General features: G+C 33.9%; 1 pseudogene; it reads right to left on the bottom strand.

Annotated features, from left to right (window-relative positions):
- LOC150025790 (uncharacterized) overlaps positions 1 to 17100 on the bottom strand; it is a 28913-nt pseudogene extending 11813 nt beyond the window's left edge.
- Between the last annotated feature and the right edge of the window lie 330 nt (positions 17101 to 17430).

Here is a 17430-nt window from a genome sequence, read left to right as displayed (position 1 = left end):
GGCACTGGAAGAGGATTTAGAAAATTCAAAAATAGATTTTGAAAATCTGGAAATCATTTACAAAAACTCCTCTTGCAAGTGTGATGCTCTAGTTTGTGAAAATTGCGAAAATCTTGAAAAGAAGGTCCACTATCTTGTTAAAACAGTGGATAAGTTTTCTAAAGGCCAATCCAACTTTGAGAGTGTTCTAGCATCTCAAAACTGTGTTTTTGGAAAAGCTGGATTGGGTTTTAATCCACAAAACAAACAATATATATATTCAAAATCATTTTCGAAAATGACAGAAAAACAATTGATTGGACCATCGAAACAACCGATTGTTACATGCTTCTATTGCATGAAAAGAGGTCATTCTGTGAGGTTCTGTAAAATCAGAAAACATGTTGTTCCTAAAGGTCTTATGAAGTGGATTCCTAAGGGAAATAAAGCTTTAATTGATGAGTATAAACCAGATGGACCCACATTCATAAGGGGACCAAATCTATGTACTTGAAAATCTCTTTTGTAGGAAATCTTGGAGGAAAGCAAGCAACTATGGTACTTGGATAGTGGATGCTCCAAGCATATGACAGGGGACAAATCAAAGTTCCTGAGTATCTCCTTCAAACAAGAGGGACATGTCACCTATGGAGACAACAACAAAGGAAGAATTCTCGGGAGAGGATCCATAGGAGATGAGAAAATCTTGGTAATCCATGATGTGCTTTTTGTTGAAGGCCTTAAGCATAATCTGCTGAGCATTATCCAAATTTGTGACAAGGGATATCAAGTGATGTTCAAGTCAAACACATGTGAAATCTGTCTACCCAACACCAAAGAGGTAATGTTGGTAGGTAAAAGAGTTAATAATGTGTATCTTCTACATATCTCTTCACCATGTTCAATTGGATGTCTTCTATCCAAGCAAGATGAATCTTGGCTTTGGCATAGAAGAATTGTTCATATACACATGAATCATTTGAACAAGCTAATCTCAAAGGATCTTGTGATTGGGCTGCCAAAACTCAAGTTTTAGAGGGATCACATTTGTGAAGCATGCCAAAAAGGGAAACAAGTGAAAAGTTCTTTCAAAATTAAAAATGTTGTTTCTTCTTTGAGACCTCTTGAACTTCTTCACATGGATCTCTTTGGACCCTCAAGAACTATGAGTCTTGGTGGAAATTATTATGCTCTTGTTATTGTTGATGATTTTTCTAGGTACACTTGGACTCTTTTCTTGGAATCAAAGAGTGATGCCTTTGCTGCATTCAAAAAGCTAGCAAGAAGACTACAAAACACAAAGAACAACAACATAGGTTCTATAAGGAGTGATCATGAAGGAGAATTTCAGAATGAGAAGTTTAGCAAATTCTGTGAGAAGTTGGGAATTCTGCACAATTTCTCTGCTCCAAGAACACCACAGCAAAATGGAGTGGTAGAGAGGAAGAACAGGTCTCTTGAAGAGCTAGCAAGGACAATGCTTAGTGAATCATCACTTCCTAAGTACTTTTGGGCAGATGCAATGAGCACCTCATGTTATGTGATGAATAGGGTACTTATAAGGCCCATTTTGAAGAAAACTCCATATGAACTCTTCAATGGAAGGAAGCCTAACATCAGTCATCTCAAAGTCTTTGGCTGCAACTGTTTCGTTCTCAACAATGGAAAAGAAAACTTGGGAAAGTTTGAAGAGAAAGCGGACCTTGGTATCTTCATTGGTTATTCACTCACAAGTCAAGCATATAGAGTATACAACAAGAGGTTGATGACTGTAGAAGAATCAGTTCACGTTGTCTTTGATGAGGTAGATCGCAGAATCAATCAAATCCCAAAGACCAGTGCTGAAGAAGATGAACAGAGCATCAGTTTGGAGAAACTGGAAATCTGTGCAGAAAAACAACCGGTTGATTCTCAAAAACAACCGGTTGATTCTCAGAAACAACCGATTGAAATTCTGCAACAGAGTGAGCTGCCCAAGGAGTGGAGGATTCCTAGAGATCTGTTAGTGGATAACATCACAGGGCAGATAAAGGAAGGTGTCTCCACACGTAGCTCCATCTCAAACTTCTGCAGGCACACAACTTTTGTCTCTCAAATTGAACCAAAGTCAATTGAGGAAGCTCTCAAGGATGAGAAGTGGGTTGAAGCCATGCATGAAGAGCTGAATCAGTTTGCAAGGAATGAGGTATGGTTTCTTGTCCCTAAAACTAATGAAATGAATATTATTGGTTCGAAATGGGTTTTCAGGAACAAGCTAGATGAGGATGGTGTGATCACAAGAAACAAAGCAAGGCTAGTTGCCAAGGGCTACAATCAAGAGGAGGGCATGGATTATGGTGAGACCTTTGCTCCTGTTGCTAGATTAGAGGCTGTGAGGCTGCTACTGGCTTTTGCTTGTATGAGTGGTTTTAAGCTCTTCCAAATGGATGTCAAAAGTGCCTTCTTGAATGGCTACATCAATGAGGAAGTCTTTGTAGATCAACCACCGGGCTTTGAAGATCATAAGTATCCCAACCATGTCTTCAAGTTGAAGAAAGCTTTGTATGGACTGAAACAAGCTCCAAGGCAGTGGTATGAGAGGCTTAGCAACTTTCTGCTATCTCATGGTTATGAAAGGGGAATGGTAGACAAGACTATCTTCATCAAAAAGTCAAATACAAAAATAATTCTTGTGCAAATCTATGTAGATGATATCATCTTTGGTGCTACACAAGTTAGATTGTGTGAAGAATTTGTGACTGCAATGGAAGGTGAGTTTGAAATGTCTATGATGGGAGAACTATCTTTCTTTCTTGGATTGCAGGTTAAGCAAACAAAGAATGGGATCTTCTTAAGTCAATCAAAGTATTGCAAAGAAATTCTCAAGAAATTTGAAATGGAGAGTTGCAAAGAAGCAAGCACTCCAATGCCATCAAGTTGCTACATGGATGCTGATGCTGCTGGAAAGAGTGTAGATCAAACAAAATACAGAGGATTAATTGGATCTTTGCTTTATCTAACAGCTAGTAGGCTGGACATCATGTTTGCGGTGTGTCTATGTGCAAGATATCAAGCAAATCCTAAAGAGTCACACTTCAAAGCTGCAAAAAGAATTCTGAAATATCTCAAAGGAACATCATCTGTAGGATTATGGTATCCTTCTCACTCCCCAATTCATTTAATTGGTTATTCAGATTCTGACTTTGCAGGTTGCAAGCTAGATAGAAAGAGCACAAGTGGCACTTGTCACCTTCTTGGCTCAAGCCTAATCTCATGGCATAGCAAGAAGCAAGCATGTGTTGCTCTCTCTACTACTGAGGCTGAATATATAGCTGCTGGTAGCTGCTGTGCACAGATTCAATGTAGACATATTGTATACTAAGAAATGGAGTACCAAACTCAGAGAAAAACAATGACAAAATAGAACTCAATTGATTCATAGAGCAATGAACATATAAATAGTGGGATGTTACAAACTTATACCTCAAAATTAATCTGTTCATAATACAAATCATATTTCTACCAAATATGATACTGGTTGTAAATAACATGCAACCGCATATTGAAAAAACTAGTTTGTTTTTATTTGTAAATACACAAAAAAAGAACTTTTTAACACTTTTATCACTAATTGAGCAATTTTGAAATACAACTATGTGCAAAATAGGATTGGTCAGCTGCACATTTATGTAAAGCAGAGTTTTAGAATGCATTAAACAATGATAGTTTTGAGATTCAACATCTCATGGCTTAGTCTATGTTTAACATCATTCGGGCAATAAAGAAAATCAAACATGTGAAATGTAGCAATTCTAATAGAGGTTTTCTTTTCAGCTCTCAGTAGTTTTGTAGATTGCTAAATTTGAAATTGCTTAGACTTGATAAAAATAATTTTGATGCAGAACATCAGGGTGTCTAAAATAGCTTTGATTACTGATATATTTAAAGGCAATACACAAAAAATTCTAACAGTATTTATATGTTGTAATTAACTTTATACATTATTATAACAAACATTGAAACTGCTTCACGATTTTCTTTATTAAATTTTTTGGTTGGGTACAAAGCTGTTTTAATGTAAAGAAATAGTTATTGCGACAAAATAGGTTGAATGCAAAATAGATTACACAATGTACTGTTTTCCCAGTATTATAAAAAATGTTAGATTTTTTAATTGCATTTGTGCTTAGTCCATCACTGTCCATTGTGAATTTGTTTTCATTAATCTCTATGCTGGGCTATATTTATAGGTTGGCTATATGTGTAACTATTTACTGTGACAAAAAAGGTTGAATGCAAACAAATTACACAATGTATTGCTTTCCTAATATACTCAAACTACTGATTTTTTAATTGCATTTGTGCTTGAAACCTCATTGTCCATTGTGAATTTATGCTTGTTAGTCTTTATGTTGGGCTATATGTGTATGTGTACAATTATTTGTATCTTAATATTTTTCGACAATATGAAATGCAGCGCAAACTTTTTCATCCTCTGTATAGAGTTTGATTTATAATTCTTTTCAATGTATGTTCAGTTTGTTAATTTATTCATTTGTTTGCCTTATTTTTTTCTTAAGTACATCACATCTTTTATAATTAGATCTTTCCATTTTGTAGATTATGTTTGAAATTGTATATCTTTTTTGGGTATGTGTATATATGTTTGCATTTGTGCTTAAAACATCATTTGCATTTTGTATTTGTAATTTTATGTGTATTTTCACTTTGTTCGATTATGTTAAGGTTCAATTTGATACCTACTTCAATTGCTAGACATAAAACTTAAACGAAGTACATCACATTCACTATAATCAGTAACATATATTTCAATCAAATATTGATAATCACATCAGATGTTCTTTACAGAAATAAAGATTTGTATTAAAACACAATCACATAAAAGTTGTTTTATCAAACTACATAGAAAAAATCTGTTCATCCTTAAAATATACAATTTGTTAACAACCGGATACAACTTTTCTTTAATTATTTAAATGTTGTATAATCATATTATAATATTATATTATATAATTATAATGCTTTATTTCATCTCGGTTATGTTGTTAATGGATCTTATGGGATGAAAAAAATAATAATTTTAATGGGGCTTATATTTGGTGTTATCGGCGGTTTTAACCTTCGTTAAGTGCGTTACCCGCGGTTTGCTTTTCTCTTGGAAGATCCAGCGTCGCTATTTCCGGCGGTTTGAAAATCCCCGATATTCCCAGCGGTTTGAAAACCTCCGCTATTTCTAGCGGTTTGAATAATCCCATTACTTTTAGAAAGTGTATATATAAAAAAGTAGGTGATAAATAATAAAAAACTAAATACAATAAAATAGATTACAGATAAATTTTTATTTAAAAGTATAATTTACATTTTTATATATACGCTTTACATATATTACATAAACAAAGTCCATATATGTTTACTCAAAACGTTTTTAGCTTTAACGATGACAAATATTAGAGATTCAAATCATTTTTAAATTAAAAATATATAAACATGTATGCTAATGAATTTATTAATCAAGACATCAGTTAAAGAACAACAAATCTTATTCTTTTAAATTAAATGAATTGAACAAATTAATAATTTGTTCAAACAGTAGCAAGTAACAGTTTTTAAGATGCGTAAGCTTATACTTTCATAACATCTATAATCACTGAAATTTCACTAAATAAATTAATCTGGTTGACATTAGAGAGCATTAGTTTGATTAATCTAGTACCTAATTCTCTTCTGTCTTCTTTCTAATACTAATTATTATAATTTATATACTACGAATATAAAAACTATTTTTTAAGCAGTTTTTTAATTGACTATTATTTTAAGACATTTAAGAACATCACCTTTAGGTGACTTCCGATTATACCAAGAACAAGAACAATGATAAAGAATATGATAGAAAATTGAGAAAAGGAAACAAGGTGTACATATTATTCATATCCATATAATAGTTTAATACTCTATTTATAGAGTACTAAAGATTACAAATGATAGAAATATATAATAGAAACTACTAACTAATATATGATAGAAACTGCTAACTAAATCCCAACTAAAAGATAAATGATAAATGATAGAAACTACTAATTAAATCCCAACTAATTAAATCCTAACTAATTAAATCCCAACTAATTAAATTCTAACTAATTAAATCCCAATATCTACCAATTAAATCTTAACCACCCAACACTAATATTAATCAAATCCTAAAACTTTAGTATATAACAGATACGTCGATGTCGGAGGAGGTGATTCAACAACGCAACGGCGGTGATTCGATGACATAATGGCGGTGATGCGAAGAATGGAAGTGCCGATGTGAGTTATAGGAAGCTTCACTAGGATTTTGAGGGATAGGGTTTTGAGAGAGGGATAAGGTTCTGAAAGATAGAATGAAAAAGGAGTCTGAGAGATAGAATGAAATTTAGAGAGATTGAGAGTGAGAGATAGGATTCTGAGAAATAGAATGAATTGTTCCGAGAGATAGAAAGAAATTTAGAGAGTGAAATTTATATTGGAAAAAATCTATTTAATTAAAATAGATGTTTGATTTGGAAAAATATAAAATATGAATAAAAACTAAATTTAAATAAATAAATATTTAATAAATTGGATCAATATAAAAGTGAAATACTTTGTTTGAATTGAATTTTAAGAGAAACCAAGATAAAAGAAAATAAAATTAAAATACTTTATTTTCGTTAATTTTTATTAGAATAACTATTGATAAATTTAGAAAACTTATATTAAGTCTGTATTTTACTAGGGTTTAAATAACCTCGACTACCTATGCTTTACTAGAGGTTATACAAACCTCTACTAATAAACCATTTCTAAAATTATAATTTTTATAGTGAGAAAAATCAAAATCATGTCTTTAAATCTTTTAAAAAATAATGAATGTTTGATATATTTTTTTTTTGAGATTACATGCTATGTTAGATTCTATTAACTTACTATTTTGTTTATGTATGTATTTGAATGCAATAATTCTATTATGACATAGAAACAAATAGTAATACAAGTACTCGTTTCAATATAAATTAGTTGTAAGGGTGTACTTTGTATTTCTAAAAAATTATGAATATAAATATATGTTAAATATTATTAAATTTCTATATTACATGTATAATTTCTTGTGAATTTTTTTATTAATTTCTAAATAATTTACCTTGTGCTCATCCAAGAACAATTACAACTTCTTATCATTTTCTTTCTTTAAATGAGAAAAAACCTTATCAACATAGTTGAACTCGCGTCCATACATATATGATGCACATGCTGCTTTGCATGTAAGTAACTGCAAATCACCTGATGCAATTTAGGAAAACTCATGATGTGAATGTAACTACAAGAATACATGATTCTTTGACATTCTTAGGAGCAACTTGAGCTGGTCATAGTGGCACTTTACTTAGAATTGGATCAATGTTCTAATTCAAGAACTCACCAAGACTTTGCACCAACCAAAACTCATATGGAAGTCCATATATTGTCAAATGGAATCAAACAACAAGAAAGGAAGAACACAAATTGAAAACTGGACAGAATTGAAAAGCTAAGCTACTGCACCAAACAGAATCAAGGAAACAATGCTGGAAACACAAAATTAAACGGTAGAAAATGAAGTAAAACTCTAGTAATCAAAAACTACCGAATGGAAAATTGAAGAAAAAGGAAGAAGAACACTTATAGGAAGATGCTTGCTGGATTTTGAGAATTGGAAGAAGCCATTCACGCCACTTGGAACCTTGAACCAAGATAAGTGATGGAGTGCCGCCACTTGAAGCTCACCATTGCTCACAAGATAAGGCAAAGGAAGAAGAAGACTCAAGACTCACAATTTCTCTCCAAATTTGAGTATAGTCTCTCTACTATAAAATTCCAATCTGAAAAATACAAAGAGAAGCACCTTATTTATAGCCTATGAGGTGCTGAAAATGCAAGCTAAATGAAACACAAATGCTGATGAAATTCGGCGCCAACTAGACAATGAAGGAAGTGTGACTTTCCTTCCTAGTTTGGCACCTCCTAATCTCCTATCTACACTCCCCCCTAACCTCCCTTACTACTTACACCTATTTATTACATCCGCACCCCTATTCTATAAAAGAAATAAGAAGAGCCATCTTATTATACTCTTGTCCCAAAGCTCTTGCCATGCTCCTAGTAATTCGTTGGGCTTGGGCCCCTTGTTGGGCTTGGGCTTCATCTACTTGGTAAAACAATAACTGTGAATGAACATGCAACAATATTTCTACTGAAGTTTATATATACACTAATATCGTAACTTCACTATCACTTGACAACATTAGAAAAGTTTGACCTCGGGTTACCATAATTCAACCATTCCAATTATATGATTATACCTAATTCAATCTCTAATTCAAGCTTATTATTGTTGAAATGTCTTGTTACCCACCACCTACAACGAAGATACAAAGATTTTTCTGATGTGCTATTGTAAATATTTTAGGGGTTGTTAAAGGAATGATGTTGCTTGTGTCCATATTCAGTTTGAATGGGGCATGAAGACATATCATCTTCTTTGTAGGAAAATAGTCTTAAGAAACATGAAGAGAAGACCTTCCACTTATTGTGTTCTGAATTTGTACCATCTATATGTAAAACAATCATTTCCAGCACAAACTCAAAATTGTACTCTCCTGCAAAGTACTAAGGAAACCAATTAACAACATAGACATAATGTATTATTAAGCATAAAAGATAAATTATTAAAATCACACAAAAAAAACATGATTCAGAATGAAGGTACCATTTTGGTGCATCTTGATAAGTTTAGCTAAGGCATCACTGCATGTTGGATCATTCTTCAATATATTCTCAAAATAATTAAGAAACATGATAGAGTTGTTTCAATCAAAACACTCCAAGAGAGTTGCCCTCACTCTACAATACAAGGGTGTACACATCAGTAATTTAAATAATCATAACAAAAAGCATCTTATCAAAGATAAGGGATATAACCTTAATGGAAGTACAAAGGCTGTATTTACAACACTGCTTCATCAACTTGTCCTCCAATTAGAAATATTTGGCCATAAAAAGTAAAGTGAAGCCTATGTAGAAAGCAACTGCCAAATAATTTCTATAACAAATGCAAAATAGAACGTGCATGCGCATCCAGAAAAGGAAACATGCTACGAGATTGCAGAGCACAACATATTTAGTTTTTTTTTTATCAGCAATGAATAAATCAAATTAAGGGGATACTTCAGGGGTATCCCAACCCATATACAGAAACCAGTTGAGGACTTCCTATATCATCCACAAAAGAAGCTCTCCTTTATGGTTAGAGCAGAACAACCTTAAAGTGAGAGACCAATACCCAAAAATATAACCATCAGGTTACCTCAAAGCAATACTCAACTTTACCGAACCTCCCAGGACCCAAGCCACATACTTTCACCTCGCCACGCGACTACCCACATATGGAGAGCGTCGCTCCCTCGACTGGCGATCTTGTTGACCTCTACATTACTTCGGCGACCACCGACTACACACACGGAGAACGCCGCTTCATCGATCGCGATCATAGTGACCTAAGGTGAACACCACTTCATCAACCGGTGTTCATTTTGGTCTTAGCATACCTTCGGCGACCACCAACTACGCACGCATGGAGATCGCCGTTTCCTCGACCGGCGATCATGTTGCCCTTTGCATATTCGACGACCACCGACTACACACACATGGAGATCGTCGTTCCTCAATCGGCGATCATATTGACAGCGCCGCTTCATCGACCGGCGATCATGCTGACTTTGCATACCTTCAACGACCACCGACTACGCACACATGGAGATCGTCTTTTCATCGACCGGCGATCATGCTTACCTTGTATAACTTCGACGACCACCAACTAACACCATTTCAGCGATCGGCGATCATGTTGACAGCGCCGCTTCATCGACCGGCGATCATCTTGATTTTGCATACCTTCGACGACCACCGACTACACACGCTTGGAGATCGCCGGCGATCTCCAAAACCAAGAGATAACGTTCAGCCAGTTTGCCAAGAACAAAATCGCACACATCACCATTCCAGCCAGTGCCAACACCCACCTTAGGTCCCCCTCATCTTTCCTAGCTCTACCAAAACCATTTGGTCTCCTTCCACCATAGCCTATGCCGTTAGTGTTCCTCCCCCAGGCTTCCTAGACGGCCCTGCTACCTCCACCCTGTTCCACCAGAACCACCTAGCACTCCTTACAACCTTCTACGCCTGTAACCCCAGCTCAGGACTACCTCCTACTGCATCTTTGACCTGCAGAACCTTCCATCTCCCCTTACACAACTGGATAGTAAAATACTACTTATAACTTGTAAGACAGATGATAGGGTTCAACACCCAATCTGTAAGAGAATATGAGAAGTTATTGCCTTTATGCTTCAACCATAACCATGACTTGATCTGGGCCTTTTGTAACACTTCTTCCTCGTCCACAACACCTTGTTGAAACATAACAGAATTTCTATGGTCCCACAAGCACCGCACTATGGCCGCCCACACCCCTTTCCGAATTAGATTTTGCTTGAGATTTGCCTGGCATAGGTTAAAACTCTCAAAGTGGGCCTTAATGTCATTATGTTGAGCGCACACAATTCCAATCCATTTAAAGCACAATGACCATACACGCCACGCATGTTTGCATTCTATAAAGAGGTGTTGATTTGACTCATCCACAGCTCCGCACATAACACATTCAGAACTATTCATCTGAACTCCTCTCCGGCTCAAGGCTAATCTTGTCGGAATTCTACCCCATAGTACCCTCCATGCAGTGATCAGCACACTAGGAAACGCCTTAACCTTCCATAAGAGCTTGAACACCTCTTCTTGAGAGCCACTTCCCAACTCCACTAAACACTCATAAGCCGACCTTACTGTGTAACACCCAGACTCTCCACTTTTCCAAACCCGAACATCATACGCATCTCTGATAACATGGGCATTGGCGATCTGATGACCAAGTTCAGATTCCAGCTTCTTTTCCCACTCAAACCTTTCCCTTCTCCATGTTAAGGCCCATCTCCACACCGAACCTTCCCACCCCCTACCTCCTCCACCCTTACAACATATTTAGTTGCTTTAAGCAATTTCAGATAGTTGATTGATTTCATTTAATCCAAGCTAGTAATGTTTCTACAAAGTGAGTAACAAAATAAGCATATGGAAGGAGTGAGAACTAATTAGTAATAACATGCAGTTGCACAAAGGACTTTCAAAAGCTCAGATGCAAGAAGAGAATTTCCTGGTCAGGTCAAACAATGAGAATTGCGAGGACTCTAATCATTTGACAAATAGAGGATGTGACACAATGTTAAGGACATCCTAAAAGCTTCCAATATTAGGTGGAGGTAGATGCCTAAAATGAGTTCTATATCTTTAACCGTACCATATTTATGACCAAAATCTCATTCATCAATGTCAACATTATTATCTTTCCAAAAATATTATTTTTGCCATAAAGGGAAATGACAAAAGCAGAATGATATGTCAATTGCCACATTAACAAACTACACAACTAGTACAAAAAAACAAAGAGATCCTCTTTGTATTGAAGATGATTTTGGCGTTCTGTCACACGTTAAAGAAATTATGAATAAAAGGCTAATCCATATGTTTTTGTAATACAACAACAATAAAAATATGTTATAGGTGCATTTAAGAAGAGTGAATATTTAGGTAAAAAGAAGAAACATAGTATTAACATACATCATAAGAACATTCTTTGAAAGAAAAACACTAACACATCATTTTGCTAATACAACAAAATCAAGGGATGCATTGTTAATATTTAGAATAAATGCAAACCTGGGTGCACTCCATATATTAGCATTCCTAAAGGATACAAGTAAAGTCATCACTTTCCATTTCATTTAATCAATACCTTGAAGCAGGGTAATGATTTCACATTTCACTAGTTTAACAAAAACAAATTACTTGAATAACAATAGAGCATACTCAAAATTTTATGATGGTGCAGGTATGGTAGCAAAGCCATTAGAAAGGAAAATTATAACCAACAAACTGCAGAGCAATAAGCGAAAATATGAAAAGGTAGTAGGGATTGGTTGTTGACAACATTATGCATGGTTTATAACAGTGCCAGTTCTATAATTTTCAGGAATTAAGCAATGATAATAAATGCATTGCACTAAGGCTTGCAATTTTTGGGCAACCTATACGAAACTTTTACAAAAATAAAAAGATTAGGTACAAAAGAGAAAAATTAGTTCTTAATATTGTATGGTTCCTAAAATATTGAAAGAATTAGTTATTTAATCTAGTCCACTTTTATGTTTAACAAAATTTTGTACACAATGGTTTTTCATCAAATAAGTTTTAGTTTGAACCAAAATATCCTTAATTTTCACCCTTCCCCTTTGAAAATTATTTAAAATTTTGAAAATGGTTTACCATACCATAATTGATGCTAAATTAGTTCAAAACTTAGTAATACAAAATTATTTATTTGAAATGACTTCGAATTTATCTTCAAATAAAAAGAATTTTTTAATTTATTTAGCTATCGGTGAAAGTAACAAATAATTGTAGAAAAAATTCATATCAATAGTAGGTCAAAATTAAACTGTTTAGGAGCTATACACCCCAAGACCTAGACTTACTAGGCCTTGGCCGAGAACCATCCATTCCATAATGCTTAGCCAATAGGTAACAAGTAATAAAATACACTTAACCATATAATCAAATGATAAAGGTATAAATTTGGTTTATCCCCATTTAAAATATGGGCGAAGGTGACATTGTTCACCATCACGACCCAGACCCATTTTATAAGTATAAATTTTTAAAGATTTCATTTATGATTATTTAATCCTTGCAACTTCCATCTCCGATTAAAGAAGGCACCCTCCGTTTAGTTATGAGGAAGAGTACTATGGCGCATGGAACACCTAAAGCAAAGATTAAGACAAAGTACTTTGAGCAAGTACATAAGCTAACGTAACAAATTATTGCTTTCTACGGTTCTGAACCTAATTTTAAGTTTAATAAACTACATGACGAAATATAAAATGGTGTTTAGTGGTTTCATCAAACTTGAAGTGTATGATCCATACCTGTACCAATGGAAATAATGATGCTTAAGTAGAAGGTTTTGAGTTTAGAGTGAGTTGTAAATATTTCACTGAATTTTGGTGATTGTCGTTGATTTCTTTGCAAATATATGAACTCTTCAAAATTTCTCTCATCAGAAAAATGCAAGGTCAACAACCAAAAATCAGGTCCCCATAAGTAAATGCACAAAAAGAAAACATTGAAGTTATTAGTGAACCAAAGACTAATCACTATCAAAACCAAGAAATGATAAGCAATAAGCTCTGAAACCAATTTGATAAAAAATTGATACCAGAATATAACAAACAAAAGTAAGGAAAAAAGAGTAATAGAACAAGGAAGACAAGAGATGTTTATATTACTCATTGAACAATGAAAGAATTATAGAAAACAACATACGCATGAATTTTGAGCAGCCTAGTTTCTCCTAACCAATGCATAAAAGTCCCCAACTGTATACCCATTTTCCTTTATATACCTTCGTTACAATTTTTCCTCACGAAAAATTAACTCTAACTAACAAACTAAATTACTGATTGTAATTTAGTTAGTTACATAAGATACCTTGATTATTTCCCTTACAATATACTAATTAACTATGCAAGAGATCCATTTATTGGATACAAATGAAGATATCCCTTCTTGGGTTCCTAGTTGCCTACTTCTACATTTTGTTTAATATTTCCTCAAATCACTCTGCATTGAGCTTCTTGGATTTATGTGGGAAACATCTCTGCCACATCATAACCACAAAAAGAGTATGCCCTTTGTCTCGTAAAATGATTCATCCGATTGAGGCCTATAGAGAGCATATTCCTAAAGGGGGACCCATCTGATATGAAAATATCTAAGCATTTAACGCAACTTCGAAAAATCATAAATAGATTAGTCACGAATGAAATATTCAAAGGGAAAGAAAATTATCATCCACGACAGTTTAGAGCTTTGAACCAGTGAAAGCATGCCAATTGGATTATCCCACACTCAAAACAGAAAAGGATAGAAAAAAACATATAGGGTATCAATGCCCAATTAGTAGCATTGTTTGAAGTTTGAAGTCAAACGGGAACTTTACACCCTCATTTTCTTTATCTCCAACATAAACCACAATAATAGGGTGAGGTGCTATAACAAAAGTAATCTTAGGTTGCTGTAAACAAGTTATCATCAACAAGAGAAAAATTACAATCTAGCCTTATTGGTGTAATGAGAAAGACAATCAATATTTTCAGTCCGGAAAAAAATTAAGTAGGAAAATCCATATACAATCATATAAGAAAGTACACACTCCCTAAACCCTAAATCCATAGAAAAGAGATATTTCGCCTGTTCAGTGAATAAATACCTTACCAAGACCATATAAGATATCCTTCTAAGACCTCCACTGTTAGAAAAAAGATCTCCAAATCCTTTTTGCTCTTCACAATTTAAGTAAAAACCTTATGGCTAAAAGTTCTGATGTGGTTTTTCTCTTTTATTAGTACCAACCTCCGTGTTTTTACTAAATACAACATCCCTAGATATATGCTTATCATTCATGATAGAGGCATCTGAATCATCTTTTGAATGGGAGTCAACCATGCGGGATTCAACTGAATCAATTTTATTGGTAAATGAGGTCTCCGTATGTGAGTTCTCTTGAAAGTAAAATTGGTATGAGTTTCTCAACTAGAAATCTTTGGGGCTAGAATAAAACCACAGGTCATAGAATGTCAAACCCATTATCATCTTTTACACATGATCAATATCCTCTTTGTCAAACACTGACATGTATTTTAGTATTTTTGATGTGAAAACCACCAATAATAAAGGAAAATGATTTGTGAACGAAAACTTCATATTTGAAGTCATTTCATAATATAATACACTTTGGTGCCAAAAGCATATCGTGATAATTTGGTCTTATTTGAGTCAATTTGCATTTATTTGAGCATGTATCTAGTACTTAACTATACCAATAGGGTACTTCCTAAGCAACCTAACCTATGTATATGTGATGGTAGAAAATAAATGAAATAAACTATGATTGTAACTGTTAGAGTATTGAAACTATTATATTTCGTCGATGCATCTCTTGGGTCACTTCTTGAATGGTGAGAACAACTATGTATCCATCTAGGAAAGCAGACAATTTGCGGTATCTTTAAAAGTCACCAAAGGACTAATGCATCCCCAATTTTCAACGATGTGTTACCAATCTAATATTCATCCTTGTCATTGGGGCAGTGTCAATCATTTGGAATATCGATTTTATGCAATTATGTTTGTTTTTCTATAATGACAAAACTTGTCTACTCTATATGCTAGTAAACAATGATATTATTAAGTAGCATAATTCATACTTACCTTGCCTTTTATAACAAGCAGTCAAATACCAAGGTCTTTATAGTGATAAAATTAAGATATCATTCCAAACTCTGGAGAAATTGCACACCAAAGATAATTACCATTAAAACCTTATCAACCATTATGAGGAATTTAGGTTTTATTTAAAAATATACAACCCTAGTAAAAATATAATAATAATGACAGGCAATCATCTCACCACATTATATATAGTAATGAGAGGTTATGAAATCGTCTACTCTTGGCATCATGGTGCATCACATATCATTCTGCAAAGAACACAATAAAAATTAAATTACATACCATAAAGCAAACTGGTATGCCTCCCTTGCATAAAACAGAAAAAAATGAACTCCAAATGGATCGCAAATCTGCTCTACTCCATAAACAAAATTCTACATCAAGAATTGAGGACTAAATAATCAAGCTGGCATTTTAAATTCATAATTAACGCCTCAAATGAAAAATATAATTTATTATCAACAAAATAAAAAGTCAGCAGATAGATGTTGAATACTTGATGGCTAGCTATAGACTAACACAAGTCACTGCCGTCAGGATCACTATTTTTTCTCTTAGCTAGACTTGCCAAGATGAGAGGACTAAAAAATCATGTATTCAACCTACACTTTTGGACTTTTATTGATGTATATATAGGATACAAAGAAGAGGTAAGGCACTTTCAATTAAAGTATTCTAAAAATAATAAAAAATAATAACATTGGAAAAATAATAAAAAATAACATTACATTTCAACAGTTAGATCCCTACCCTCTTTCAATTATAGTATTCAGAATATAACACTTGCAATTGATTATTGAATCAGATAGCCTACCTTTCTCTTGCGACTTACCACCATCAACTTTGTTACATAACATATTTTATCAGGCTTAAATAGTATACTTTTTTGTAAATAACCTCCTTTAGGTACTTTAGAACAAGATGTAAGTCAGAAACAATTACAACCTTACAAATCAAATTTATAAACATTTAACATAAAGGTAACAACTATAAAACATTTAGTTAGGGAGTCTGAAACAGACCTGTAAAGGCCAAGTCTTCATTGATCCAATTTTCTTTGACCAAATATCATAGAGGTTCTTGATAGTGGGATTAATAGAATTATTTTTCTCATGGTTAAGAAGCTTCATTAAAACCTATACACATATCAACATAATGCAGTGTTACGAAACTAACTAGGATATCAAGAATAGAAGAAATTATAACAATAAAATATAAAATCATATTAATCAAATAGGCAACAATAATCAAAGAAGTAAAACCATGACATTCCCAATTTCAGAAATAATGAGAGCAAAAAGGGGAGGAGGGTACCCAAAACTTAAGATAGTTTTTGGAGGGAGAGGTGTCATTAAGTGTGCCCTTCATGTAGGCACCGAGAACACCATTGGCTGGGACCCAATGATGCTGGTTGACGAGCCCCCAGAGCACGTAGCGCAACCTTGTACGATGTTTCTTCCTTAGAGGTTTGGGACTCAATCCCATGACATAGGAAGGCCTCGTAAGAGACAAGATTTTTTTTGCCATCTTTTCTCGCGACCCTATTTCCCCTTCCTCGTCCACCATGAAATTCTTCCTATTTCGCGGGCTTGATTTCTTCGTCGTGGAACTGACATTTATGGTCCCATGTTCTTTGTTTAACATATAAACTTCCATTGATAAGAAACTAGAGACATTTTGAATTGTCCCAACACAAGCTTTGCTTGAAGAATTGAAAAAACAAAATGTCAAATCTACTATTTTTCAATATATGATTCAAAACTAATGCCTTAAATTTGAGAAACAATCAATATCATTATTTGGCACCTTAATTTGACAGCAAAGCGACAATTATCAATATTCTTTATTCAAATAAATTTTTCAAGATAAGAATCAATTATAAGAGTTTCATACTCTTAAGACACTCTAGAAGTTTCACAAAATATCTTTATCTTCAATATTCAAGTGTAATTTTTATATGAGAGAAAACATTTATCTACAGTCTTT

This window comes from Phaseolus vulgaris, chromosome 7 (genome assembly GCF_051622355.1).
Source record: "Phaseolus vulgaris cultivar YP4 chromosome 7, ASM5162235v1, whole genome shotgun sequence".
NCBI lineage: Eukaryota > Viridiplantae > Streptophyta > Magnoliopsida > Fabales > Fabaceae > Phaseolus > Phaseolus vulgaris.
This window is presented reverse-complemented; position numbering and strand designations above follow the sequence as displayed.